This window comes from Dendrobates tinctorius, unplaced genomic scaffold (assembly GCF_039654945.1).
Source record: "Dendrobates tinctorius isolate UK_male_01 unplaced genomic scaffold, ASM3965494v1 ptg000097l, whole genome shotgun sequence".
In the NCBI taxonomy this organism is placed as follows: Eukaryota; Metazoa; Chordata; class Amphibia; order Anura; family Dendrobatidae; genus Dendrobates; species Dendrobates tinctorius.
Genome location: NW_027361765.1, coordinates 20225795 through 20241677, shown reverse-complemented (window position 1 = coordinate 20241677; position 15883 = coordinate 20225795). Strand labels below are relative to the sequence as shown.

Below are 15883 nucleotides of genomic sequence, written 5' to 3'. Positions count from 1 at the left end.
TTAAAACCTGAACATGTGAACAGTACCTAAATGAGCAGGTCACGCCTTGTAGTCAATGCATAAGAAAACAGAATGGGAGTACAAAATGAATAATGTGAAGTTGATTTTCCTGGGCCCATCCAGTACCTGGGTTCAAAGGCATATTGTTGTGCGTATGACTTGGTAGCTGGGCAGGCCTTGCAGTCAATGCATAATAAAAGGGTTTGGGATTACAAAATGAATAATGTGAAATGGATTTTCTGGTGGCCATCCAGTACGTGGCTTCAAAAGCTTATTGGGGTGCATTTAACTTTGGGGCAAGCCAGGCCTTGCATTCAATGTAACATTTTTTTCTGGAAGCCCTCCTGGACCTCTCATGAAAGGTGTATTGGGTGTGTCATAATTCTTGACAGCCCATCCACTCACTGCATAGGCAATAACAGTTTAGGAGACCCACTGTAAAATAATGACCCTTTAAGAAGATTAATTCCACCTGATGCCCCAGTAAAAATAGGCTCTGTGACTTTGAGAGTCCCTCCTTCATAAATGAAACAAGATGTGTCGGCTTATGTGTCACACACCACATGGCCAGCTAGGGTTGTTAAATGTTACAATGACATTTCCCAGTGAATGCATCTGTATTGGTGGAAAGCAATGTTAAAGTTGAAAAATGCTTCAAAAACACTGCTTCTGAACATAGACCAAGTGGTAGAGGAACATTATGATCTGGGGTTATTTATTTTGCCTTATATACAAGTCATTAACCTGGAAAGGATGTACCTTAACATATTTCCCAGCAAAATCAGTTTTGGTTTCATTTTGGTATGTTTTCTGGTTCACCGGTAAAAATGGCATGAAACTCTGACAATGTTGTGAACTATGAGTCATAAATGCTTCTAGGGGTGATCCCCATAATGTCCCCTGGTCATTTGAGCAGTGTTTCCATCATTTTCAGATGTTTTTAGACCTTTAAAGGACCCCCCCCCGGGGGAATCGCATTAAAAATGCTCGGGTCTCCCATAGCCTTACATTGGGCTCGTTGTTCTGTCCGAGTACCCGAGTATTCCAATTTGCTTGACCCGAGCAACAAGCACCCGAGCATTTTAGTGCTCGCTCATCACTATCAGATGCCCCTATTACTTACCCCATATAGTCAAATAGTAAAGAAAACACAGACACCTATTAAAAAATCCTTTATCTATTTTTATAATTGCCTAATAATGGTTTCATTTCCTGTTCTGTCCAGATGTCACCGTATCCCAGAATTCCAAACGGAGGAAGCTCACCGGCCACCATATTGGGACACCCAAGTGATGGGTGTCTCAATATGGAAATTGCTGCTGGTACCAACCTATTGTGTGATTCCACCAGCGGAGCACCGTTGCACCACACACACTCACACAAACTCACACACTCACACTCTCACAAACTCAAACACTCACGCAGCCTTTTGCGCGGTAACACCAGCGGAACACCATCGCAAAAGCGCTGCTGCCAGGATCAGCCGAATGATTCACTGAAAGCCTCCATTTTTGAACAGGAGGAGTGCATGCACAGTTTTAATGTGACCGCTGCTATCTGTCTGCACAAAGATGACGGTGGTCTGATTTACTGCACCTGCGCGAATTATGCGCAGGTGCAGTGAATCATTCGGCTGATCCTGACGGCAGATGCGTGACGTGTCTACAGGCAGAGGAAGCCGGTCACATTAAAGGGGTTTTCCCACGAACGAAAATTAATTTTAAAAATTGACTATGTCTGTCCGTGTACGGAGCCTACCACATTTCCTGGGCAAGTGAGGAAGCAAAAGACAATACTGACATTACAGCAGGGGATCACAGTGGATTCATTTTGTGAGGTAAAATATTTCACTGACTGTTTTTAAAAAATATTTTACCACACAAAATGTATCCTCTGCGATCTCCTGCTGAAATGTCAGTATTGTCTTTTGCTTCCTCCCCTGCCCAGGAGCTGTGGTATGTTCTGTACACGGTCAGACACAGACAATTTTTAAAATGAACTTTCATTCGTGGGGAAACCCCTTTAAAAAGCAAATATCAATGCCAACATCAAAAAAATACCAAGAATATACCATCAAAGAAAAGGATGGCTATCCAATTTACTGCAGAAACATGACAAGGGGGATAGCACATGGGGTAGAAAGGTCAAAGAAGAGAGCACAGATGGCAGAAGTCAGCACACGGGGAAAGAGAGAGTGGATATGTGGGTGAGTGTCTTATACAAGTTCAATAATGAAGCCTAGGTGCACTACTGATGAGGGTTGGTCTATTTATAAGCGGGTGCAATGCCAGTGGCAGGCAAAATGGACAACACAAGAAAAAGTACCACTGTAGGGAATGCACACCACAATACTAAGTAAAAAGGCAAAACTTTATTAACAATAACAGTTTAAAACATACTTAAAACCAAAGCAAAGTCGTCCCCCCCTGCGTGATATAATAATCACAGGCAATAAATGCAATGCAATAAACAGATGGCCCCTGGATTGTAACATGTAATTATCAAAAAATGGAGAAACAATAAATGCTGAGCATGAATAACAAGTTATGAAAGTGTACAATCACAATCTAATTGAAACTGTCTCCAAAAGTGCCCTGCAACCAAAATGCAAACACAATGAGGTCCAGGGCCGGACTGGGACTAAAATTCAGCCCTGGCATTTGAAGTTACACAGGCCCACTAGTCACATGGTGACTATATAATATCTTTGTACAGTTGTAGTTTACAAGAAGTGAGAGGAGATTAACACGACTATATAACATGTAGTCACAGCTGTGCCCAGTATTTCAGCTCAGTCCTATTTATTGCTTTTAGGTACAGTACTCCTCCCAAAGCGCTGTCCCCTTTTGTATGCATGATTACAGAATTCCTGGCAGAACTGCTCTCTATTGGGCAACCAGACCCCCTGGTCATAGCCGCCCCTATCATACCTCCCAACTTTTGAAGAAGGGAAAGACGGACAAAGACTGCGGCGTGGACCCATGTCCACACCTAATCGCACCCATTTGGCACTGCTGATCACACTGACTGGTACTGAGGGCACAGTGGCTGGCATTATGGGCACACTGACTGGCACTAAGGAAGAGAGAAAACAGAGAGAGAGAGACAAAAGAAAACAGAGAGAGCGAGAAAGAAAGGGGAAAGAAAGAAAGAACAGTGAGAGACAAAGAAAGAACAGTGAGAGACAGAGAAAGAACAGAGAGAGAAAGAAAGAGGGGAAAGAAAGAAAGAACAGAGAGAGACAGAGAAAGAACAGAGAGAGAAAGAAAGAAGTAAAGAAAAGAAAGAAAGAACAGAGAGAAAGAGAGGAAAGAAAAAGAAAGAAAGAGGGGAAGAAAGAACAGAGAGAGAAAAAAGAAAGATTAGAGAGAGAAAGAAAGAACAGAGAGAGAATGAAAGAACAGAGAAAGAAAGAAAAAGAGAGAAAGAAATAAAGAAAGATTCTACAAAGATACTATAGCAGCCCGGCTCCCATTGTAGTGCCCACCTGAGCCTCCCGATGCATGACCTATCATGATCCGCTCACACGGCCGACATCCCCGATTCCAAGGCGATCCTGCTGTCTGTGCTGTCGGAGGAGGACACGGTGATGGATCTGAAGCATTCCTGGTTTCGTCACAATTTCCTCAAGAAATTATCTCATTTCCGGTCAGATTCCAGCACATCACTTCAGGTGGAACGTCATGTGTGTGTTTTAAAATGCTCCTCGGGGCTCCGCCGTGTACTCCTGTGTCCGTGGGAAAAGCCCTCTTTGTATGCTTTGTACACACTTGGCTCCGCTCCGTACATCCCGTACACATATGGCTCCACTCCATACATACACGGTTCCACTCCGTCCACCTTGTACACGCGTGGCTCCTCTCCGTACACCTCGTACACGCGTGGCTCCTCTCCGTACACCTCGTACACGTGCGGCTCCTCTCCGTACACCTCGTACACGCGCGGCTCCTCTCCGTACACCTCGTACACGCGCGGCTCCTCTCCGTACACCTCGTACACACACGGCTCCTCTCCGTACACCTCCTACACACGCGGCTCCTCTCCGTACACCTCATACACACACGGCTCCACCTCGTACACACACGGCTCCGCTCCGTACACCTCGTACACGCGCGGCTCCTCTCCGTACACCTCGTACACGCGCGGCTCCTCTCCGTACACCTCGTACACGCGCGGCTCCTCTCCGTACACCTCGTACACGCGCGGCTCCTCTCCGTACACCTCGTACACGCGCGGCTCCTCTCCGTACACCTCGTACACGCGCGGCTCCTCTCCGTACACCTCGTACACGCGCGGCTCCTCTCCGTACACCTCGTACACGCGCGGCTCCGCTCCGTACACCTCGTACACACGGCTCCGCTCCGTACACCTCGTACACACGGCTCCGCTCCGTACACCTCGTACACACACGGCTCCGCTCCGTACACCTCGTACACACACGGCTCCGCTCCGTACACCTCGTACACACACGGCTCCGCTCTGTACACCTCGTACACACTGCTCCGCTCCGTACACCTCGTACACACACAGCTCTGCTACATCCACACTGTAAATCCTGACCCCACACATACTTACCTCAACCAGCACCATGACAACAGCAAAGCAGAGTCTTGCAGACGGTAGAGGCAAGGCTGAGCGCACAGGACCTGTGATGAGGTCACAGGAGGGGCAGAGTCAGGGGTGATATGATCGGGGGTCTGGACAAAGGCTCCTGATCATGTGACCCCTGACTCCTCCCCTCCTGTGATCTCATCACAGGTCCTGCGAACAGAGCGAGCAGGCAAGCGAGTGCGACGCTGTGAGTGGCTGCGGGGGGGAGGGGGTCTCATGCTACGGCGAGGATGGGGTGCGTGGGGGGCGTGGTGGCTTATCTCCCTGCAGTGCGGGAGGAACTTGAATCTATCACCGCTGTGCCCGCAGAGGGCCGGCGGCAGGAGCCACAGTGGCCGCAGCAGCTGGCAAGCGGCCAGTGGCCCAGCGGGAAAATGCCCGGTTGGTTATATTGCCAATCCGGGCCTGATGAGGTCCCTCCAAATATGAGTGCCACTTAAATAGCAGCTCCCATGGCTGAGCATGAATGAGTTAATGTTGAAGTTAAGCAGACAGTGCTGTCACTTGAGAAGAACCAGAATAACTCAATGGTAGAAAGAACAGGATCATACCTGGAGATTAAAACAGAACAGCCATAAAGCAATGCCAAAATGAGCGCTGCAATCTACCAAGCACCAAAAGAGCTGGAGATGTGGAGGAACAGCAGACAATAAAATCATCCTGGGCACATGAGTGCAACTGGACAGAGGATCAAGGCCCCACGTGTATCGATGTGAACAGCACGTCTTTGTCAGGGGAAGTGAAGTGAATTGTTAATGCAAGTCTTAAATACCTGATGAATTAGTGGTCCGCTACACCCTGGTTAGTGCAGATGTATTTAGGCCTGTCTGGTTTTATCTTGAATTTTTTTGGAGGATTTTTTACTCTTTCTGAGGTTTTCATGTTAGAGTAGGACTGGCAAGTGTAAGGAACTTTGACGCAGTTTGCCAGCTTCCGTATTATGGCCATAATATCAACCAATACCTTACATATATTGATATGTTTTTGTGCACTGTATTTTTTTTCAGGGTGCAGTTGGGCCCAAATGGTTCTGCTTACTGTGGCCTCTGTTCACACGGGATGCATTCTAGTTAGCACTGGGCAGCCCCCCTATATGGTGTTACTAAGAGGCTGTGAACCAGAAGCCCTGCATTCCCTGTGTGAACACTGCCACATGCGGATTATTTTTCTGCACTGGTGTACCACATGGCCAATACCTGATTGTAGGCTGGCTATTTCATTTGGTATTATTGCACCTGTGCAGTTGCCATTTTACTTGGGTCCGCTGCACCCTGGTGAGTGCAGATGTATTTAGGCCTGTCTGGTTTTATCCAGACCTGAATATGTAAGATAATTTGTTCTTTATTGATCACTAGATTAAGGCCCAATGCTATCGCATCGGGAGGATAGTGACACACCTCTTGCCATGTTAACCCTCAACACACACACCTCCTCAACACACACTCCTCTCACCTTTCACCATCTCCACTCACGTGCCCCCCCTCTTTCACTCCACATACGACCCTTTCTCTCACTCCGTCTCTCATACTCACGCCATCATCGCCGCTGCTCCACGATCCCCGACATCTTATGGTGTCGGCGAAATCTCGCGAGGACGATGTTGGGATCCAAAATGGCGTCGGCGAAATCTCGCGAGATTTCGCCGACTCTATTTTGGATCCCGACATCGTCCACGCCGGCGACATGTTATTGCGGCGACGCCATCTTGAGTATCGCGGGATTTCATGATACTCAAGATGGCGTCGCTGCAAGAACATGTTGCCGGCTTGGACAACGTCTGGATCCAGGATGGCGCCGGCAGAAGAAGTTGTCGGGGATCTTGGAGCAGCAGCGATGACGGCGTGAGTATGAGAGATGGAGTGAGAGAAAGGGTCGTATGTGGAGTGAAAGAGGGGGGGACGTGAGTGGAGATGGTGAAAGGTGAGAGGAGTGTGTGTTGAGGAGGTGTGTGTTGAGGAGGAGTGGTGTGTTGAGGGTTAACATGGCAAGAGGTGTGCGGTGACGTCACCAGTTACAACTGGACGGAAGTTGTTACAACTCGGAAGCTGCTTAGCGCATTTATTAGATGCCACCATGGAGACAGAATGACGGCTTGACAAGATTTCAGCATAATCACCTGTCTACCCCAATGCAAACTCTTCGAGTTTAAATAGCAGAAGATAAAGGCTTGTAAAGTACAGAGTTTGCAGAATAGCACATATGTTGGTCATATTGCTTGACCATGAACATTGCTTTTCTACATTACCAGAGAAGAAAGGGATAATAGCACCTTTATTTATACGTTAGATAAGGAATGCCAGGTAGCACTCAAAGATACACACATATCTAGTCTTCACAAAACTTTAGCTGAATATTATTCTAAGTATAGGAACTTAAATGTCATATATTCTCTCTCTCATAACAGGAAGCCAATAACTGACTGAAATCGTGATGCTATCATGTACAGAAAAAGACCACTGAAGCAAGTGATTGACTGTAGAGCGATGTAGATGTGCTTAAAGCTCGTCTCCAGAGGGGTTTTTTTTATTATTTTTGTTTAGTAGCACAACTCTAGTACTAAAATTAACTTCTCTGACCCTAACATTATTATATGCACTGGCCGTAGGCTTCAGCTCTTCCTTGCACCACTTGGATCCCACGCCGCCATCTTGTGGCTGCAACTTCTGACTGACTGGAAGTCAGAGGTAAATGGAAACACGCTCTCAATGTAAGTGTTAGGGGCTGGCGGAATGCACCCAATAATAAAGATGGTATTTAGGTGCGCTCGCAGCCCGGGGTCCACCGTGCAGAAATGTTAACTGCTGCTCGGTGATGGCAGTATAATAGAGGAACAGAGGGGGATAGCTTCACCCAGTGTGAACAGAGGCGGACTCTGTTACCATACAGAGACTCACAACCGCCAAATATAAATGCCGTAGCCTGTTTATGCTCACAGAGTTCGGCAAAGTAAGCGCTAGTGTATAGACAGAGGACTCTGCCCCTGAGACACTGGGTTAGAGTCCCTCTAGACACACTAGTGCTCTGCACTGCACCTGCGGTGCCAGGAAGAGACGAATAAATAGATAAAGCGCACTACGTGCGCACAGCACTGCTCTGGCGAATGACACTAACCACCCGAACTAGCGAGGAAAGCGCTAGACTTGCACACGGCGCCGCACTGGCAGATGCAGTTACTTAACTCAGTACAGAGCTGCCTTGAACAAAACGGCACTGTATGGTGCTACGTGAGGTGCTGTGACTAGGTAGCTTCAGTGGCGCAAGACCAAGCCACTAGTGGGCACTGACTCTAAACCCTATGATCAAGCACAACAAGAGGAAGAGAGTCATAATGAGTCAGTCACCAGTCTCAAACATCCATCATCACACATGCAAATAGAGTCTATACTAGTGCATGGCCGAGCGATCATGCAAACCTTTTATAGCAGCGTCCTTCGGGAACCTTCCTGATGGTCCAATCTGAGCTGCTTGAGGACCTGAGCATGTGAACTCCGACCTCCAATGAGAGGTCAACCCACGGGCATGCTCAGTAGGCTGCAAAAAGGATTTAGACTCTGGAGCTGCTCGCTGATGGCTAGTGAGGATTTGCTAAAGCTGAACCAGAGGTGGCAGCAGCAACCAACCTGACAGCACTTGCCTGAGCAAGATGCCAGGAATGACGCCTTGGCTGAGCAGCCTCCTCTGCAGCCAGAACAGAATGGGAGACCGCAGAAGGCAAGGCTCAGGCTTCCTCCCGTGCAGAGGCAGGAACCCGACACCTAACAGTAAGTCTTTGAGAACCTCGTTCTGGCCTCATTCTGCCTCTCAAAGATTAACATTGAGTTGTGACTTTCAGGCAGCTCCAGCAAATGCTGAATCAATCCAGTAGGTCATAATCTTCTGGTGATCGACTAGAGCAGTGCCGATAAAACATGAAGATAGTGGCTGGTGTGGAAAGTACTAGGGGCAGAGAACTTAGATTAATAGCACCATTCCAGCACTACATGAAAAAAACATCTGGAGTGGTCTTTTAACATCATCACTGTAGAGCAAATATTCAAGAACTAGAGGGGACCACTAGCACAACAGCAATAAGGAATTTATAAATACAGTCAAATATTTTGTTTTAATTGTATCACACATTTGTGACACAAACTAGAAATACAGAATAAGTAAGTTTAAATTCATAAAAGAATAATTCTGCATAGAAATGTAGGCAATTATTACTTATGAGCATATGGGATTTTATTCTAAATGCTGTTCTAACTCATAATATATATTAGCGTGATTTTCTATCCACTGCATATAAGCTAATGTAATCATATCCATGCATTATTTATTCATAATAAAATGTCAGCCTGCTTCATGTGTCACAATAAAATGTCAAACTCATGCATGCTGTCCAATAAAATGTCCATCTTACCTCCAGAGTCTGCTATGACCAGATTCATGATGAATGCCTAATCTCAGGAGGTAGAGTTGAATAATAAAGATTACTGGCGTCTAACATCAACTTTGAAGAATGATACATGTGTCCAATTGAATAATGTTCGTCATTTGTGACTGCATTGTCCATAGCATAATTATCATGATTAAATGATAGTTGTGCAAATGCAGCATGAAAAGATCAAAGATTAGGAATGTAATGGCCTAATACCCATCACACGACATTTAGAAGATTTTTATAATGTTGTATTAGGCTATGTGCACACTCTGCGGATTGGTCTGCGGATTTTTTATCTGCGGAACCGCAGGTAAAATGACCTGCGGATTGGCCTGCGGTTTATCACCTCTACAATGGAGGAGATGGTAAACCGCAGCAGAATCCGCAGAAAAGAATTGACATGTCATTTCTTTCTGCGGATTCAAAACCGCAGCTTTTCCGCAGTTAAAAATCCGCAGCATGTGCACAGATATTGTAAATCCCATAGGATAACATGCTACGGTACACTGTCTGCAGAACTGCTGCAGTTCTGCTGCGGCCAAAACCGCAGCGGAACCGCAGCAAAAAACGCAGCGTGTGCACATAGCCTAAGAGATCTGCACTTTGGATACTAGCTTTTATCAGTTTTCATAATTTTGGTTGTCATCCAACAATTATGAAAGTTGTAGGTAAATATTACATTTTGGACTTCCTTGCTTTTTCGAATGACAGATCTTCTTGGAATGCAAAGGTAATTTAGCAGTAGCGATTCAAAACAAACAAAGAGGTCACATGAATGAGAAAAAAGTTATAATGGAAGCTGGGAAAGTGTTAGGGCTGACGGAATGCACCAAATATTAAAAGATGGTAATAAGGTGCGTTCAGTCCACCGTGCCGGGGTGGTAAACTGCTGCTCAGTAATGGCAGATGCTATATGGCGGTATAATAGAAAAACACACATGGGTTAGTGTCACCGGGTGTGTACTGGGGCGGACTCTGTTGCTTCACAGAGCCACACTACCGCAGAACATAAATGCTGGAGCCTGTTTAAAGCTCACAGAGCTCAGCAAGGTAGCTCACAGAATGCGGTCACAGAACTCTGCCCCAAGGAAACAGGGTCAGAGTCCCTCTAGACCTTCTAGGCGCGTGGCGTCGCACCTGCGGATGCCACTATAGACGCTGATGGGTCGCCCTCCCAGGGCTGTGGGGTACTCGGTACCGGGCCGGTATCAGTGGGATGTGTCACAGCGGCGGTGACCCGGACCGTGGCCCTGGGCGCCCAAGTAATAGGAAGATGTTGTGAATGGTGGAATGTAGTTAGATGAATAGTTTGTGACGCCACCTGTGGTGTTCAGCAAGGGAGGTGTTAAGCCGACGCTGCAGACAGATCCTCCGGGACAGATGGTGTGGTGCAGCAATGATGTTATAGGCCTCCACAGGCAGGGCTGTTGTCCCAGGGCAGTGTAGATGTGGGGACACTTAGATGGTGTCGTGTCCGGCGCAGGGGATTTAGCAGTGCCAGGCGGATGGACGCAGGAAGGAATGGAGGACACCAGGGCATGTTGTTCCAAAGCTTTACTCACAGTCTGTAGTGCCCGCTTCTGTGCCGTGTCCTCCGGGTCAGGGACTCAGTCAACCTCCAGGCAAGATGGAATGCTCCCTTCCACACTCCACCAACTTATGTGCCTTTTCTGAACGTCTCCTCTAGTGTGAAGATCTCCTAGTACTGTGTTACACTGGAGTTCCTCCTGACAGATGTTCCCAAGAACTCTACTTGCACGGCAGACAGCTGTAGCCTGCTTTGGGGACTCTCTACTCCTAGTCCCGGTTCTCTATCCGTGTTGCTGTTGTGCCCTCAAGTCTTAGATGGGAGTAGTGCATTTATAGCCCACTACTCCACCGGTGTCTGCTGCAGAACCATTAGTGTCCATACAACCTCGTGGACCGGGCCCCGGCCTTGCGCTTAGAACTTCTAGGCAGGGTTCTTCCTCTAACCCACGTCCTCTGTGTTCCCTTTTACTCCTACGTTCTGTACTTGTCTTTCTCCTTCTATGTAAGGTCAGGCTTCAGTTCAATGTCCTTCTCCTTCTTTCCTTTCCCGTGCCAGCTGGCTCAGGTCACTGAGGCAGCTGCAGCACTCCTTCCTCCATCCCTCTTCCAGGAATCCCCACTCCTCCCGAGTGGCTTCCTCTCTCCGACTCACTCACTGACTGACTGACTGTCTTGTAATCATAAACCATCTCGCTCATATATATATTCTGAACTCCACCCACCTCCCGGCATGTCTAGTGTTCCAAGCAGGGAACCACCAAAGGTGCTCTGCTTCTCTCTAAGCAAGGAGCCACAATGTGGTTTTGCTGAACTACTCTATTGTGTGGGGTGTGAGTTTTGGAGCGTGGTCAGGAGCCTCCAACTTACCTGGATGGTGGTGCACCACACCTTAGGAGAAGGTGCAGTACAGCTGTGGCGACTGAGCCTCTGGGGTGTGGCACTGACTATGGTGGAGTGTTGAGCACGTGCACTGTGGCGTGCAGAGCCAGCGATGGACACTGATGCCAGGCTCAGACTCTGCCTCTACCTACACCTAAGCTTGGGCAGGCTAGGCTGCACAACACATGCGTACCAAGGGTAGGGGTTTCTTAATGAGTCATTCTCCAGAGACATTCATACATGCATACAACACTCACTCTTCATAGTCTGTTAATGCAGTCTATACTAGCGCATGGCCGAGCGGCCATGCAAACCTTTTATAGCAGCGTCCTTTCAGAACCTTCCTGACCTTTCTGATGGTCCAATATGAGCTGGAGAAGGACCTGTGAGATCGTCCCACGGGCATGCTCAGTGGACCGAAATGAGGACTTAGTCACTGCAGTAGCTTGCTGCTGACCAGCATGCATTGCTATAGCTGGACCAGAGGTGACAGCAGCAACCAAACCTACAGAGCTGGTCGGAGCAGAGCACCTGGATTGATGATTCTGCTGAGCATCCTCCTCTGTGGCTGGAGAGGAATGGGAGACTGCTGAATGCAAGGCTTGAGGTTCCTGCTGTGCAGTGACAGGATCCTGATGCCTCACAGAAAGCTAGCTATAAAAGACATCTCCCAGAGTTAATACAAATCAAGAACCTTATTTTAATTATTTCCTAAAATAGACACTTTGTAAACTTGTACACACGAATGGGAACTAGGCAGCAAAACAAATAATCGTGTCCATCTAAAGTTTCTATTCCTTTATCCATCCTTTAACCCGTTCACAAAGCAGCCAATTTCCTTTTTGCGTTTTCAATTTTTCCTCCTTTTCTTTTCTGTACACATAGACATATGAGGGCTTGTTTTTTGCCGAACAAGTCGTACTTTTGAAAGACACCATTCATTTTACTGTATAGTGTACTAGAAAACAGAGAAAAATTCCAAGTGGTAAGAAATTGTGACAAAAATGCAATAGTGACATTGTATTTTGAGAATTATTTTTATGTTGAGCATTTTTTGATAAAAATGACTTTGAAATATGATTCTGCTCATCAATTACGACGATACCAAATATGGTGAAAAAAAAGATCAGAACATTGCAGAAAAATATTGGAGGGCTTTTGTTGACATTTTCTGAGGCACTTAAAGTGTTCATTTTTTTGTCGCTGTAGCTGTGTGATGGCTTATTTTTTGCAGGGTGAGACTACATTTCTATTGATACCATTTAGGATAGACATGATGTTTTGATCGCATTTTTGCCGGTATTGCAGCGACAAAATTAAAACGTAATTTCGATGTTCTTGAATTTTTTTCGGTAACGGTGTTTACAGATCACGTTATTTTTATATTTAGATACATCAGAGCTTTCTGAACGCACTGATAACACATTTACTTTTTATTATTTTTGTTTTTAATGGGGCAAAAGGGGTGGTTTGAACCTATATATTTTTGGTTTTATATTTGTAAAAACTTTTTTTCCCACTTTTCACTGTTCTTAAAAATCTCCTTATGGCACTACAGGCCACCTGCTGTCACAGCAACCCATTGGTGACTCCACGCAATGTGTTAAATGCCATGGTCAGAGTTTGACAATGGCATTTAACTGGTCAACAATCATGGGCAGAGCCATCACCTGCTAAGTATGGGGTATTCTCACTCAGTGAGCTCAGTCCATACACCCAATTCCGACTTGTGCCGTACATGTATGGCACATGTCAGGAAGGGGTTAAGGAAAATATTAAATGTTCACTTACACTGACATTATTGTAATTTGGTTGTATTTTGAAACTGAGAATAAAAGATAAGTATAATGGATAAAGGTAACCTGTTACATGGAAAATGGTATCTGCAGACAGGTTGTTATAGAGTAGGAGGAACAGAAGACGTTGATATACATTTTTATTGGAAAAGCTTCAGTAAATCATGTATTTTATTAAATGAAATCTCTAATATATTTGAGTCTAGTGGATGGTTCTATTTAGTAATTGACAGTCTTTCCTGTATGATGGTGCATGCAGAGATACCTGTCAATCACTGAGTAGTACCGCCCACTGGACTCATATGCATACAAATGTGGCGCCCCCAGCAGTACGGTCACCACAGTGGCTTTGCCTTCCTCCAGGGGAGGGTAATGCCAGGCTTGGAGGCAATGATGGGTCTCGCTCATAGTCAATCCATGCATGCAGCACAGTTCCACTCCAGGCCAGCAGGGGGAACTCTGAACCGAGATTAAGGGGAGGAGTGCTCTCTGAGGGCCAAGAGGAAGGAGTGGTTAGCTAGTCTGCAGAGGGTGAAGTGTACAGACGTGTAGAGAGAAGCTGGAGGTGGAGCTGGGAATGGAGAGCTCCCTCACAGTGAGCGCAATAACTGGAGCCTGGTCTCCACGGTTGTACGGATACTAATGGTCCTACAACAGATACCAGAGGAGTAGGAGTCTGTAAATGCCCTACTCCCATCTAAGACTTGAGAGCACAACAACAGCTTGGATAGAGAGCCGGGACTCAGGAGAAAGTAGCCCCCGAGATAGGCTACAGCTGTCTGCCGTGCAAATGAGGTTCTTGAGAACATCTGACAGGAGGAACTTCAGTGTAATTCAGTACTAGGAGTACTTCATTCAACCAAGCACTAGGAAGGAGACTGCACAGCCCATCTGCTGAGAGAGAATCCCTGAATTGCTTCCTGGCTAGCCTGCTCCAATACCATCTGTAATCAGGACCCTGGACTGCAGTTACTAAGTAAATGTACAGAAATTGTACCCTGTTATGTCTTGTCTGCTTCCTACCTTTCCGGCACCGCTACATCCCCATGCTGACCACATCTACACTGCCCTGGGACTATAGCTTCACCTGTGGGGAGCTTTTACATCTTTGCTGCACCATACCATCAGTCCCAGCGGATCTGCATGCAGACACATCCCACTGATACCGGCCCGGTACCGAGTTCCCCACAGCCCTGGGGGGGGCGATCCAACTTGGCGTCACAAACAGGATTACGGAGTCCGGTACCCCCCTGGTCCTGTGTGCCATAGACTGTGTAAAAGACGGTGTGTGAAATTGGCACCAATTGCCGCCATTGCCGCGCTGCTTGGCGCGCGCGGGAAATAAAAGGGACAAGCCTTCGTGGGCGGAGCCTGCCACAGAGCGCGAAGAAGTGAAGTGCCGGGCGGGAAGAGAGGACAGTGCGCGAGAGAAGGAGGAGCTGAGGCCTACAGCCCGGAGCGTCAGGCCTGTGAAGCGGCCACTGGTGAGCTCACATAACCCCCGGCCCTGGCTAACGTTAACTAGGGGGGAGAGGATGTCCACGCCAGACGGCAATGCAGCGGCAGGTGCCGTTGCCAACCCTGCAGCACCGCAAGGAGGAGCGATCGCCGCAGCAGTCTCCATAATGCCACTGTCCATGCCCTACGTACCGGGAGTGGCCTGGCTACCAACTTGGGTGAGTTGCATACCCTTAGTGAATTTAAAGAGAGACTGTTCAGTTTGTTTAAAGTATACCCTCTGTCTGAAAGCCAGAAACTGAATATCCTGATTGGACAGCTAACGGGTGCAGCGCAGAGAGAAGTGAAGGCCTGGCAGGATACTGATAAAGAGACTGTTGCAAAGATTCTGGCCAAGTTGAGAAGCACCTTTGACACCCGCACTGCAGCTGAAATCAAGATGAGGTTCTTTGGCTGTAAACAGAAGGCGCAGGACAGTATCAGGGACTATGCTCTCAACCTGCAGGAGGTGCTTCGAGCAGTTAAGCAAGTTGATCCTGACATTGTGAAGGAGGAAGATAAACTGTTAAAGGAGCAGTTCATTGAAGGACTCCTATCCAGTACCCACAGAGGACAGTTGCGTATCATAACCCTGCAAAACCCTCATCTGGACTTTGCTGATTTTAAGGACAGGGCTATTCTGGTACTGCAGGAATCCACTGACAGCCGTCCAGCGTCCCCTAGGCACCCAGTGATCACCTACCATCAGGAAGCCACATCTTTTCCTTCCATCCTTGTGGAGGCTGATGCACAGACTCTGGATAAAGATCCAACTGAGGAGCTGCGTCTTCAGGTCCAGGAGTTGACCAAAGGGATGGCTGCACTTACGAAAACCGTGCAGTCCCTGCAAGTGTCCTCCAAAGAAAAGATCCAGCTTGCTTCTAGTCCAGAGGATGTCCCGTGGCTCCGGAGGAGGAGAACCCGGCCACTTTGAGGAAGGAACAGCGATCGCTATGACCAGGACGGACGTCCCATCTGTCATCGCTGCTACAAGGCAGGTCTTCTTGCAAGATTTTGTCCTTTAAACGAGCAACCCATGGGGCAGAGGGCCAACCCCCAGGAGTTGGATCCCCAGGCCCAAGGAACTGGAGAGCCAAGTATGTGGGAGGGAGACCAATCCTTCCTGTGGTGATTGACGGCATCCCCATGA

General features: G+C 47.4%; 1 long non-coding RNA gene across 1 annotated transcript in view; it reads right to left on the bottom strand.

The window, feature by feature from the left end:
• Positions 1 to 12116: 12116 nt before the first annotated feature.
• Positions 12117 to 15883, bottom strand: part of LOC141099000 (uncharacterized) — a 141406-nt gene continuing 137639 nt past the window's right edge. Inside the window, exon 3 of the long non-coding RNA XR_012234405.1 lies at positions 12117 to 12398. This is a non-coding gene — a long non-coding RNA (uncharacterized lncRNA). The remainder of the gene's footprint in view (positions 12399 to 15883) is intronic.